This window comes from Ambystoma mexicanum, chromosome 9 (genome assembly GCF_040938575.1).
Source record: "Ambystoma mexicanum isolate Mex_15411 chromosome 9, UKY_AmexF1_1, whole genome shotgun sequence".
NCBI lineage: Eukaryota > Metazoa > Chordata > Amphibia > Caudata > Ambystomatidae > Ambystoma > Ambystoma mexicanum.
Window position 1 is genome coordinate 729,501,519 of NC_090931.1, and position 14,790 is coordinate 729,516,308.

The window sequence follows — 14,790 nt, forward strand, 5'->3', positions numbered from 1 at the left end:
AAATATTTTGTCTGGATATAGTCGATTTCTTCTAGTAGGTCTTTTGCTGTACCATGTAGAAGAATGTTATTTAAATTGGCTAGTGCTAAAGCAGGACTTTTAGCATAGTACAATTTATAAACTAGATTTCTTACACCTGCATGATGTGTTGATATCCTTTTGATATCATGGAAGGTTGTTTTGAAAGTAGGTCCTGTAATGCAGGCCAATGAATGTCCTTGTAGTCCTGTGTACTTGCGTACTGGACAAGCATCCATATTTTGCAGTAGTTTAATTTTGATTTTGTCTTTGCTTTTCACATATTGATTGAGGAATTGGCGTAAAGACTTGAACATTTTTTTGGGAATGTTACACATTGACGTGCATGGCCATTTGTACACTAGATGTTCTGATTCAGTTGAATGGAGGGGTAAATCTACGTTTTCAGGGCATATTTTTGTAAGGAGTACTTCTTGTTCCATTATGGTATTATTAACTTTTTCATAACCTCGACCACTGCTATGTATGGCAATTGTATTTGTTTGCTTTTGTTTGTACGCTTCTTCATTAAAGTATGGTTCTGTGCTTGTAGTGTGACTCCATTCACCTCCACAGATATTTAAGAAGTTATTTCTGTTGACATTTCGTTTATTGAGAAGTCTTTTTTGTAATTTAGTTATTAGTTTTGTTAGTGGTTTCATTCTGTTTAATACTAAAACAAATAACTTTCTTTTGAGAAGAATTGCACTGTCTATCAACGCTTCTAAGATTACTTGCCTACGATAGGTTTGAAGTGTTGAACCTGGTTTCTCTCCTGTTTTTATAAGATGTTGAAGGACTTTGTGATGGAACATTTTGGCTAAAATACTTTTCTTGGTATGCTTACTTTGTACTATACCAAGATTTATAGAAGAAGTTTTATTTGTAGTGATAGTTGATTTTCTGAGGAGGCAAAGTTTCTGTACTAGAAACTTCTTCTGTTTCACTACATGATTATTATTATCTGTTGTGTTTCAACTGTTTTTAACAAATTCTGCTATAGATGGATGTTTATGTTGGAGACTTTTCATTTGCTCTACTTTTGCGTTCCTTTCTACAGAGTTGCTTTTTGGTAGGCATTCTTTAGGGTCTGTTGAAAAAAAATACATAAGGTATGGGTTGGGGTGTTCTGCAATGCATGTGTGTTGTGTGCATGAGTGTTTGAGTAAGATGATAAAGATGTATGTAATGGTGTGTGATTGTGCATTGGGAAGTACAACTACTAGGGATGGGTATTCTTGAATTAATGTGTTACTAAACTGGGGTTCAGATGACAGAAACAAGTAAGCCAGTGGTGTGGAGAAGTGTAAATAGTATATCTAAAGCTATACAATTAAAACACTTGTTTGTTCTCCAACATCTAAATTCTAGCGGCTGAGTTGGGTAATTTGTGTGTCGAAAAATACAAATTTGTGGGCCATTCTGCCAGTAAATCATTGTTTAAGATGGGGGGGATTTTTGGTCTAAATGGTGCAGAATCTCTATTTTTAGGCACAGAAATAGCATGAATAAACCTTACAGTGTGTTTGAGTAATAGTTCAAATATTATGGTAACATTCTACTTACTTTTTTTCTAAAATGAGCAGTTTGCTTCTTAGTTGTTCTTTGTACTTCAAATTCGGCTGCTTCTTTTCAGGGGAATGGTCTTCACTGCTACTGTAAAATAAAGAAATTATTAACTTGGTTTGTATATAGCACTGTTTTTAATTTAGACATAGATTTTTTTAAATTGAAATGCTCAGCGCTTTCCTCAAAACCATTAAAACTATCTTATGACTAACTGTAGAAAAGAAAATATCTTTACTATGGCTTGTGAAATTCATAATGTACCACTGTATACCACTATTCCTGTAACTAAGCTTTTCCATGTAATAGTGGGTCAATGTCATAGCCTGCTTTTCCATGTAATAGTCAGTCAATATCATAGCCAGCTTGTCCTATATGAATGTAAGTAATTATATAAATTAAAAAAAAATAAAACCAATTATGTGTTTGTACAAATATTATTGTTTGAGATTTGATCATAGAGTGTGCATGTAATTTTGTTTGATTATATGTAGTCTATATATTTTATTTCAAAAATGTTAGTTTAACATTATTTGCGTGTGTGTGTGTATGAAGAAATGAAATGGTATAAAGGTTTGTAAGTCACAGTTCATTTTAGGACAATGAAAAAATTATCGTAGATTCATTTTACAGATTATACAAGGTAAAAGTCGGTTAGAAAATGTGTTCATGTACTGTATAGAAAATATGCATACCTGTATTTTGTGTTCATGCATATGGATATGTACGAAGTTGCAAGTAGAAATCTTGGAGACTTGTACAGTATTTCACGTAGATCGTGCTTGCCAATGGTATGAGACTTGTACTCCGAGAGATTCACCGTACATTTGCAGTGCTGATCTATGATGATGCAGTTACATATAGAGGTCTTGGATTAGATTGGTGGATGGTCATGTGATTTCTTAGCTACATCCAATGAGGGAATGGCACAGAGAGTGAAGTGGAAATGGTAGAAGGGCTGTCCATGTTACGATATGTTCGCGGACATGGTGGTAGTTCTAGGACACCGCATAATACATCCGGGGAATTTGGGGTTGGGAGGCATGCAAATGAGATTGAATGTAGCAAGGGATTGGTCAGTCAAGTTTAGTGATTGTGTTGTGCTAGAAGAGGTTTTCTCAGATATTCTATTTGCTGAGAGAAGAACAGATAACTATGGCTGAGTGTTTCAAAAAACAGATTGTGTGGATTTTGGGAGACTCGTGGATACATTGGTTGAAGGTGCATGCAGAAAGCTGTGGAGTATCTATAGATCTTGGATTCACACATGTGGAAGTGCACTGGCATGGAGTGCGTGGAATGAAGTGGTTGGACTTGCTACCTCTCTGTGCAACTTTGAAGATAGAGGAACATCCAGACATAATTGTAATTCATTGTGGAGGGAACCGTTTAGGATATGTGTCTGGAATTTCTTTGCAATTTGCAATGAAAGAAGGACTTTAGAAGATCATGGACATGTTTCCAAACTCCAAAGTAATTTTTGTCACGGATTGCGCAGAGACAAATGTGGCTTTGTTCTTTCTCATGTGGTCCACAAATGGAGAAAGCAAAGCGTACTGATAATAAGGCTGTTTGTGCCTTCCTAAGAGATTTTGGCATGTCCTCTTTTCACAATAAAAATGTTATGTTTCGTAGTACATACATTTTTCGCAGAGATGGAGTCCATCTTACTTATGCTGGCAATCAGATTTTTCTGAGAAATGTACAAAATGCATTGCGACCTTTTTTTTTAGAAATACAGCATCCATTTTGAAGTAGGTGTTAAGTATTTATAATTTTTGACATACAAACACCTCCCAAAGGCTCTTTTCAGAGCCACCACTTGCTCCCAGAGAAAAATGCAATGGTTACAATAGGGTAGCACCTCAATTTTTTTTATGTTCGCGAACTGTCCGCAGATTTTTAAGATATACAAAGGGCCCTGCTTTATTTATCTTTGCTTCTATTTTTTAACTGTGAAAGGCGGCTCTGAAAAGAGCCTTATTTTTTTCATTTTTGTTATTTTGTATTTCTTTTGGTTTTTATACATGACACACTAGGAGAGGAAAGGAGGGTAAAGGGGGGGACACCAACCACAGGGATAAGAAACGGCGAGCTGAGAGAGGAAGATGTAGAGTGGATTTTATTTGGGTAATGAGCAGGTCTTCTCGTGCTCTGAGACGATAGTCTCAAAAGCACTCCGAAGTCGCTCCGCCGTGCAGAGTACTGTGTCACAGTACATACATACAACTGTGACCCTCGAATGGTAAGGGTCGTCAGAATTCTGTATGGCCTGTGAGGCAGCTTGAGGAAGACGCTGTCCCAGAGACGTGTTCCTTGTGGTGACAGGATCAGAAACAGAGGATGAAGTAGAGGCAATCAACCTACTACGCTCTTCGCAAGGTACAACCTGGTGAATGGCCCCAGTGTGGAATGAGTTCAGGTGTCGTTTCATGGCCGTGGTCCCAAAGCTTTACGCACCATGCCTCCCGCGACTGAGTACCATTTTGCACTCATTGCAGGTGACACGGTTCGCACGAGCCTTAGGAACATTCCCATGAACGGTAAACAACCGCCACACCCAAGAATCACGCCGAGGGCGGGTAGTAGGGATTTCCTCTACCTCATTCTCGTAATCCTCTTCCTCCTCCTCTGTATCCTCACTCCTGTTCCCCTCTTCAGGCCCTTGGGGAGATGGTGGTGGTGGAGGGGGTGGGGGTGGTGCTGAGGCAGATGTAGCACCAGGTGGCAATAGTGGAGCCATGGATGTCATCGTCTTGGAGATGGAAATCTCAAAATCTGCAAAGTATGCAGCAAAATGCAGTGTGCTCTGTGGAATAGCCAGAAACACAATGAGAATGAGCTCTAGGGCGTGGTCTTTTATAGGGGTGCTTGTGCGCGGTTCGCCGACATGCGGGCCGTCCGCAAGACAGATCGAACACCAAAAAAGGTTCAAAAAGTCACAAAAACTAGGTGGCAATTTAGGATTAGTATGTGGGATTTGTGGTATGGTGAGTTTTTAATGAGAAATATTGTGGATTACTTGGAAATGTACTTTTAAACTGTTTGGGGATACGAACAGTGTCCGTATTCAGAACATGCGATCAGCGTGGGCGCGGTCACATGATTGCTTCGTGAGCATGTTCGCTAAGGAAGCAGCAGTCCGCAGGACACGCAATGAACGGACATTGTTTTGCGCATGCGTGTGGATTTTCTACAGACAGTGTTCGGGTCCTGAACTAATTAAAAGTGTGTCACACGTAAAACAAACAGTTACGGACAGCCGTTTGTTCTTAGCACAGTTTAACTTACTTGCAAACAATACGGACAGACATAACGTCCCCAGCACACCTCCATTTTCGTTTATTTACGAACAATACAGGACACCAGGAGTGTCCTTAGAACAGTTTCAACTTGCTAGCGAACACTACGAACAGGCATAGTGTTCTTAAGGACAGCTCCATTTTCGTTTATTTACAAACATTTCAGCACAGTACGAGTGTTCTTAGAAAAGTTTCAACTTGCATGAGAACATTACGGACAGATATAGTGTCCTCAGGACACTTACATTTTCGTTTATTTACGAATATTTCCAAACAACCGCGCTGTCCGTGGGCACCTAAATTGGTTTTAACACAAAGAACTGAAAGTAATTACAACACAATATAAAAAAGTAACTTTAATTGACATATATAAACAATTTATGACTGAGAAGGTGGGGCAGAAACGGAAACAAAAACAAGAGAATTAGGGATTTCAACATAATTGGGATCAGGTGAAGAAGGGATAGAAATGTCATCAAAACGTTTTGGTCCATGGAGAGGGCTTGGGGTTAAATGAATGGGATATGGTGAGGGGGGACAAGTACAGGTGGGACAATGGTATGTTGTTGGTAGTTTTAGATGATCTTCAACAAAGTTCTTTAAATCGTTAAAATTTGCCATAAGTTGGTCAATATTTTGGTTAATGTGTTCCAGAGTGTTATCCACTGCTTCTTTTTCTGTGGTAGTGGCAATTTTTGTATGGTCTGTAAAAAAAAATGTATATGTTAAATGTATACAAAATAATATTTATTAATTGGTTTATATAGTAAAGTGTGTACCATTAGGTGCACTATCTTCTGACATTTTGTCTTGTGTGAAATGCTCCTCTAACCACTCCAGAGTAGTACGCATTTCTGTGAGAAAACAAAAAAGTAATGTATTTTTTTTATCTAATACAGAAGGTTTATAAATATATGAGTAAAATGAAGTGCGTTATGGTTAAGTTGCGCTAATAAAAACCTATGAAATTCAATGAAAAAACTTTGTTAAAAGGGACGTTATGGTTAAGGTGCGCTACTAAAAACCTATCAAATTCAGTAAAAAAACTTTGTTAAAGGGACGTTATGGTTCAAAGTAAAACGGAAAAACCCCTGAAATTCGGCAGTTATGGTAAGATAAGCAACCATAACTCGCGCCACCGTGCACTGCTAACACTAACACCCAGGACATCAAAGATGACATCACAAATGTCATTGATGACATCACTGATGACATCACATGGCTGGCTCTCCCTTTTTTTCCTTTACTGACATATCTAAGCTACATAGTTTTCTTCAGTAACAGTCAGGAAGTAAAAATTGAAAAGCTACTATATTTGTAGACTTAGGGTCAAGTCGTATCATATGAAACATATATAGCGGAAGACACAGGCTTGAAAGAGAGCAATCCTTTCTGTGCATGAAGATAATCATTAGAGTTATCAGCACTTTCTCATAATTTTAATTTTTATTACTATACCTTCCCTGTATATGCTCATATTTGTATACATTGTACTCACACTCCTTTCCATAGGGTTCACTGACATCATTTGATACACATACATACAGTAAGTAGCAGCTTTGAAACAGAGCAATCATTTCTCTGCATAAAGATAATCAGTTAGGTTATGAACTCTACTACTTCTGCTTTTTTGCTTAATTCTCTGTCCCTGTTTATACTCATATTTGTATGTGCTGTTGTCTCTTTGTGTTTTGTCTGTATTAAGTGTAATTATGAATTAAGTGGGTTTTATTAGCTACTTATTACATCTTTCACAGTGCGCAAAACTCTAATAAGAAAGCAGTTATCATTTCATTATTCTACATGGCAAGATTATGAATATTGCACCTTCATCATGTGTACTGCACACACTTCCTAAGTTTCTGCGTGAGTTGCTTAGTATACTGGATAGAACTTCATAATAGAATGCTATTTATATCAATGCATTGCTTAATGCACTAATGAGCTCAAGATATTTATTCAAATGATCCTTGACACTTTTTGGTCAACATTATAAGAATCCCTGCTACAGAGTTTTCATGAAAAGTAAATGCACATGTGATGTCATCAATGACATTTGTGATGTCATCTTTGATGTCCTGGGTGTTAGTGTTAGCAGTGCATGGTGGCGCAAGTTATGGTTGCTTATCTTACCATAACTGCCGAATTTCAGGGGGTTTTCGGTTTTACTTTGAACCATAACGTCCCTTTAACAAAGTTTTTTTTCTGAATTTGATAGGTTTTTAGTAGCGCAATTTAACCATAACGTCCCTTTCAACAAAGTTTTTTCATTGAATATATATATATATATATATATATATATATATATATATATATATATATATATTACATTTGAAAAAGTCAATTGTGTGGTCTATCTTTTTTATATAGCTGTGGCTATGATTTTATGGTTAAAATGATTATATGGTGCAGTTTTATATATGCAAATGTGTAGACATTAAAATGACTGTGTTGGTGTACACTGAGTGTAGTATTCCAGCACATTTGTAGTATGACTGTTAAGCATCAGTTAAGTGTGCTCCATCATGACTATGCAGGTTACACATGTGGAACTGGAAGTTATATTTCTCAGAGTTTTTTCAATTTTGGAATTAAATTTGGTGGTCCACTTTCATGTGTGCCTCTGAGTCGGGTTGGAAAGGTGAAGGTGTTTTAAGGAAAAAGTTCCATGAGTTTCTCCAAATCTTGTTTCATCATTAAAGTACCTTGTACATTTACCCAGATCATTGTCACCACAATGAATGAGTATGACATCTGGCTGCTCTGTGCTACTGAGACTCAATAATATAGGAGCCCTATGGTGGCTCAAATGGGAATAGGGATTGGTTTTGTGAATGAGGAATTACTGGGTCCTCCAAGGATGGAATGACCCCGTAATTTCTCATTCACAGAACCTGGAGCTGGAACCCATGCCAGGCCGTTATTAAGGGCATGTCTGCCTCCATACTCGTAATGAGGCCCCAAGTGTTTGAAAAACTCCACATTGAGACAGAAGAGGTCAACTAATGAAGTGTGTGGGACCAAGCGCATTTCAAGTCACACTGATAGTAGGAAAACAACCAATATCATCAATGCACATTAAAAAACAACTTTTAAGGATATAGAAACCGGGACCTCTTCAGTTGTTAGAAAGAGGAATAAGAATGTTCATTGAAAAAATTCCACTCTCGAGTCTTCACAAATCTTTTGAGAAGTGTGAAATTAAAATCAAGGCATGTGGTGAAGCGTTTTCTGCAAAAGAAAAAAGAAGGAATCATCAAAAATGCTTTCCGTTTGAAAAGGAAATTGTTCATCTTAGTGTTGAATAAATGAAACAAATTAACTAAAGTCACAACGCCATTCTACCAAAAGGTACGAACATTGCATGTACTTAAATGAGACTGATATGCAGATGGATAGTTGTACTCTGTGAAGGGTGCAGTGAACTAAAATGTGGTTGCCGACCCACCTAGATGGATCAAATTCTGTAGAACAGCCTATTTGGCCCATGTTCGTTCACAGTAGAGGGGCTCCCACACCCTTCATAACTTTTGTGATGTGTTTGGTGGAGAGTAGAAACACACTCTCATACGGATCAATATTTTAATGAAGAGAGTTACATTCGACAAAGGAATGTGACCCTTGCTATTGACGAGAGTGGATGTGGCTATGAACTAAACAATAACGTGACTTCTGGAAATGAAGAAATCCAAAAAACAATAAGTAGTGAAGGAGAAACATAAGGACAGTGTGCAATAAAAGTAAGAAAACAAACTTGGATATGGACATGTAATTCTTTGTGTAATATTGACAAGTTTTCATGTAAAATCCTAAAGAGATTCTTGCAAATGTTGCACAAAAATTATTATGTACAAAGACAAATCAAAATGTTGCTGAGAATAGATGACTGTGAAGTTCACCTAAACAGGACTTCTAGGTCACTCTCTAGCTTGTCTTGACAAAAGCAGTTGTAAGAGTCAGTTTTATCATATACGGATGTTGGCTGCACATCATACTAAAATGCATTATCTTCTTGTTAAACTGTATCAGTGCAAAGCACCATGTAGGCCACTTGTACTGTTAACAGTAGAACGTTTACTTTCAACACTTCACATGGTCAAAATTACCCATTTAAAAGATTAAGGCTCTCATTTTACGTGAGCTGCTATCCCGCCGGCATCTGCATGCTGAAACTTCCTACTGGCCATTCAGGCAGTAACTAAAAACATGTTTCAATTGGCTCTCCTTTTCCCTCCTCTTCACCCCTCCCTATGCCTATGCTGCCCATCCACCTCTCTGTTGACTGGGTTCTGTAAGCAGTGCCTTGATGTCCAAGGGTTCTGCACACTTTATAAATTAAAACACAAAAAAAATGAAAAATACAGGCAAACTGACCTACAGCTACCAGCGCCTGATGTAACAGAATTATTGCCATATTACAGGTGCCAGTAATGGTAGGTAAATCTCCATTCCATGGAGTCCAATCAACTCCATTGGGGGATTGCCAATATTACCGTCACCAGATCACCAGAGCCGGTAATAGTGGCTGTTTCTTTGCTAGTGGGGTGGCTGATTTACCTCCAGCTCTTGAATGCAGGTAAATCAGGCTGTCCCATCGTCAAACTTGCACTTTGCCAGTCTAGAAATGTGCTGGCAGATGAATTTACCAGCACGTTAATTCCGGCCTGCCAGAGATGTGATGAGGCCCAATGTATATGTAGATAAAACACATGTATGAAGTGGAAATGATGATCCTCTGCTTTCAAATGATCTAATTGTTTAACAAAAAGGGCATTGCAAGGTTTGAGGTGTCTTCAAATGAAAGACATGACTTTGTGTGTTCTGTCAACACACTTTCTCTAAACCACAAGTACAACTAGCGTGCATTGAGGAGAAAGTAAAAGACTGTATAGAATATTTTTGGAAGGAACTTTACCTGTATCTTTTTGTAGAACAGCAATTTGATACAAGTGAGGCACTATATCAGGGTTTATGAAAGAAAATGTATTCCTCCCAGAAATGTCTTGAATGATATGGTAGTGCCTGAAATTCCTGAGGTGCTTCAAAATTTGAACATGTTTGAAGTGCTTGCATTGCAAACTGTTCATCCTTTCCAGGTTATTGTTAGATTTCAAACAAAGATGGCAGACCTTCCTAAAAAGTCATTAGTGCAAGGTGTGTGGGGCACAGTTGTGTATCAGTCTCTCAATTTGCAAGAAAACATCAACATTCTCGGAGTGAAATGTGAGATTGATCATTATTTGGTATTTTAGTTAATGGTGTTGAAACAAAGGACACACACGTTTGTCAACAGCTTATAGATATCAGAAAGGTGAAAGAAGCTTTATGGTTTTTAATGAAGCAGAATGACTTGTACAAAGACAGTTTGTCTGTTCCAGACCTGTCTATACTTGATGTTGAATCAACAAGCAAGAGCAGTGAAGGTCACTTCCAAAGTCTAATTGTTGAAGAAGGGAATAGTTTGTGTGAAGATTACAATATTCATCTTCTAAACTCACGTGAATTAATGGGTGACAGTTTAGAACTATACAACATGAAACCAACAAAATGTGCACCAATCAGTGTTTGGTTAAAAAAAAAAAACTTAGAAGAATATTATTTCCCTATGTTGTTTCCCACTGGAAAATGTGCAGATTGGACAATCAGAAGGTTCCATTTTCTTTTCAGAATATTGTTGTACAAAAATGTATTCTGAAGATTCCCAATTCCACACCAAAATTGAGTACATTTGTCACTTACTCTATTAAAGTGAATTTTCAACAGTGTGCTATTTTGTTGCTCATACACTTCAGACATGCACTAGATTTCAAAAATGTTCGGTATGTAAGAAAGCATGACATTTTCGAAGGAATGATTACTGATATCCTTGCCACAATGAGAGGAACTAAGGTATATTGGTGTAGAAGACATTCAAAGGTTAGATGTAGAGACAGAAACCTGGGTCCCTTCAACTTGGTTTGTGACTTTAGGTTGTGCTGAGTTTGGTTGGAATGATCTTGCAGAGTGAATTTGTGAAGGAAATGCAAATAAAAAGGGATAGTACACATGACACAAACAGAATTGTGTGCCATGGACCCTGTGAGTGTATTGCTATTTTTCAAACATTGATTTTTAGCCATGTTACATTTTACACATAACTAGCAAAAGTACCTATTCTTCGAACAGGTTCTGAAGACAGACATGACAACACTCTCATCAATTACTGAAAATGAATGATCCTGTAGGTCACTGTTCCTCCTCACACTGGCATAGTGCAGTTTGTTGCAGTGCTTTGCAGTACAAATATCTCAGAAACCGTGCATCCTAGGGCCTTGAAATGTGGTTTTCAAGGTCCCATAGAGACCTTGAGTTGTGTTCCTTGTGTCAGGACTGGTTGAAAAATTACATTTTTTGTTTCCCTTCCCAGTGAACATAGTTTACGGCTATATCGGCAGGCACCATCTTGCAAAAATCCTCTGGAAAAGTAATTTCATCTGATGCGGCAAAACATTTTGTTTCCCTTACTGATGAACATGGTTTACGGCTTCGTCGGAAGGCACCATCTCGCAAAAACCCTCTCGAAAAGTAATTTCACCTGATGCAGCAAACATGTTGCAACTTCTCAAATTCTACCTGCCTTCACTTTTACCTCTCATGTCCCTTTGCCAGGGTTGCCATGGAAATGAAAAAAAGACATTTGATAGTTGCTGCTATTTTTACAGGAATAATGGGGAAAATATACACCCTAGAGTTAACTATAGTTAAGATTAGGAGTGTTAGATTTTGAATGGGGATTGGTGTGCAGGGGCTGCATTAAGGGCGAGAGTCAGTAAAGGAAGGAAAACAATACTGCAGAGGTTGGGCAGCTGCACTAAGAATTCAGGTTACTGTGAACCTGTTTCTGCTTCAGCAATTTCTGTATTGTGTTTTTATCAATTTAAATAGGTTGTGCTGATGTCAAAGGCAGTTTCGTAGACATACCTTTCAAAACGTTTCCCCACTTTAGCAACAACACATTTTATTTATAGAAAATATCTACAATAAAAAATATCATAACAATATGTAACTATACACTCAAAGCCAATCTTTCATGTCTGTACAAACTTCCTTTTTTAATACATACAACATTTCCTGAGTAATTTATGCAACCTTAAAAAGGAAACTGAGACATAGTTACTGTCGGGTAACTATCAAATGTCTTTTTTTTCATTTCCATGGCAACCCTGACTCTCTCCAGTCAATGTTGCAAACATAGCAGCGCTGGAGAGAGGTATAAGCATTTTTATAGTTTGCTTTAGGATTCTAATACCAATAATTATGGTAAAAAAAAAACTTAGAAGAATATTATTTCCCTATGTTGTTTCCCACTGGAAAATGTGCAGATTGGACAATCAGAAGGTTCCAATTTCTTTTCAGAATATTGTTGTACAAAAATGTGTTCTGAAGATTCCCAATTCCACACCAAAATTGAGTACATTTGTCACTTACTCTATTAAAGTGAATTTTCAACACTGTGCTATTTTGTTGCTCATACACTTCAGACATGAACTAGATTTCAAAATGTTCGGTATGTAAGAAAGCATGACATTTTCGAAGGAATGATTACTGATATCCTTGCCACAATGAGAGGAACTAAGGTATATTGGTGTAGAAGACATTCAAAGGTTAGATGTAGAGACAGAAACCTGGGTCCCTTCAACTTGGTTTGTGACTTTAGGTTGTGCTGAGTTTGGTTGGAATGATCTTGCAGAGTGAATTTGTGAAGGAAATCCAAATAAAAAGGGATAGTACACATGACACAAACAGAATTGTGTGCCATGGACCCTGTAAGTGTATTGCTATTTTTCAAACATTGATTTTTAGCCATGTTACATTTTACACATAACTAGCAAAAGTACCTATTCTTCGAACAGGTTCTGAAGACAGACATAACAACACTCTCATCAATTACTGAAAATGAATGATCCTGTAGGTCGCTGTTCCTCCTCACACTGGCATAGTGCAGTTTGTTGCAGTGCTTTGCAGTACAAATATCTCAGAAACCGTGCATCCTAGGGCCTTAAAATGTGGTTTTCAAGGTCCCATAGAGACCTTGAGTTGTGTTCCTTGTGTCAGGACTGGTTTAAAAATTACATTTTTTGTTTCCCTTCCCATTGAACATAGTTTACGGCTACATCGGCAGGCACCATATTGCAAAAATCCTCTGGAAAAGTAATTTCATCTGATACAGCAAAACATTGTGTTTCCCTTACTGGTGAACATGGTTTACGGCTTCGTCGGAAGGCACCATATCGCAAAAACCCTCTCGAAAAGTAATTTCACCTGATGCAGCAAACATGTTGCAACTTCTCGAATTCTACCTGCCTTCACTTTCACCTCTCAGGTCCCTTTGCCTCTAATATATTTTTCATTTCCCTTCCTGGTGAACGTGATTTACGGCTTCTTTTTTAAGCCACAAAGCCACAGAAAATGTTGACTTTTGTTGAAATCCACAGAAAGTGGTGGGGTGTCCAAATGTCATGTAACCAGTAATGGCTTGAGGGGGTCCTAACAGGTAAGTATGCAACATTTGGGGCGGATTGGTGAAACGGTGTGGAACTGTATAAGGAACAACTCTTCATCAAGCCACAAAACCACAAACAAATCTTGACTTTTACTGAAATCCGGGGAAAGGGGTGAGGTGTCCAAATGTCATGTAGCCAGTAATGTTCAAAGCGTCCTAGCATTTAAGTATGCACAATTTGGTGGCGATTCGTTAAACAGTGTGGAATTGTATAAGGAACAACACTTTGCCAAGCCACAAAGCCACAACATTCTTTTGACTTTTGGTGAAATCCGTGAAAAGGGGTGGGGTAGCCAAAGAGCATGCAGCCAGTAATGTCTGGAGGATGCTAACAGGTAGCTATGCAAAATGTGCTGCATATTGGTAAAACAGTCTGGAATTTTATAAGGAACAATGCTTCACGCCAAGCTACAACCCCACACACAACCTATGACTTATAAATATATAGATAAAGCAAACGGGGGGCGCTGTAGCGCGGTTACGAAGATGGCGCCATCTGAGAAGCTCTGGCTCCAGCTACACTATCCACCTGAAAATCCTCTGCAGCCCGGCACCCTGGGGCTACGCTATGTACATATGAATATCAGAAGCACTGCTTGAACTTAATTCTGGCGTGGCCTGCTTGGAGGGGTACATCGACGCACCTGAAGACCGGAGTGACCAGCGCACAGCCATGGGAGATACAGTGGAGACCTGTCGGGTGCCCGACCCCAGTCCCTGCAAAGCCACAAGAGAGAGCGGCCCGGGTGTCTAAGAGCACTGGGTGGCCGCAGTGCGGTGGCCCTCCCCTCCCCCCACCATTGAGTACACACAGCAGCGGGGCGAAGGGGGACGCAGTCCTGCTCTGGTGTGGGAAAAGATGCGTAGGAGGTAAGCGCCCCCACCGGGATCCAGGGTGTGCTCCCCACCGCCCCTACAACTACAGTGGAAAAAGTATAGCATGTAGTAAATATTCCTCTTTTTAAATACAAGATAGTTGCTACTGTCTACCTATTATTTAAAATAATGGTATGGCTGTACATTAAAACGATCTACACCCAAATTAATTGTACAATGTTGGCATGGCTATTTTATTTTTTAAAACTGATTACATCATTAGGTTTTATGTCTCAGTTTCCTTGTTAAGGTTGCATAAATTACTCAGGAAATGTTGTATGTATTAAAAAAGGAAGTTTGTACAGACATAAAGATTGGCTTTGAGTGCGTAGTTACATATTGTTATGATATTTTTATTGTAGATATTTTCTATAAATAAAATGTTTTGTTGCTAAAGTGGGGAAAACGTTTTGAAAGGTTTGTCTACGAAACTGCCTTTGGCATGTGCACAACCTATTTAAATTGATAAAAACACAATTCAGAAAT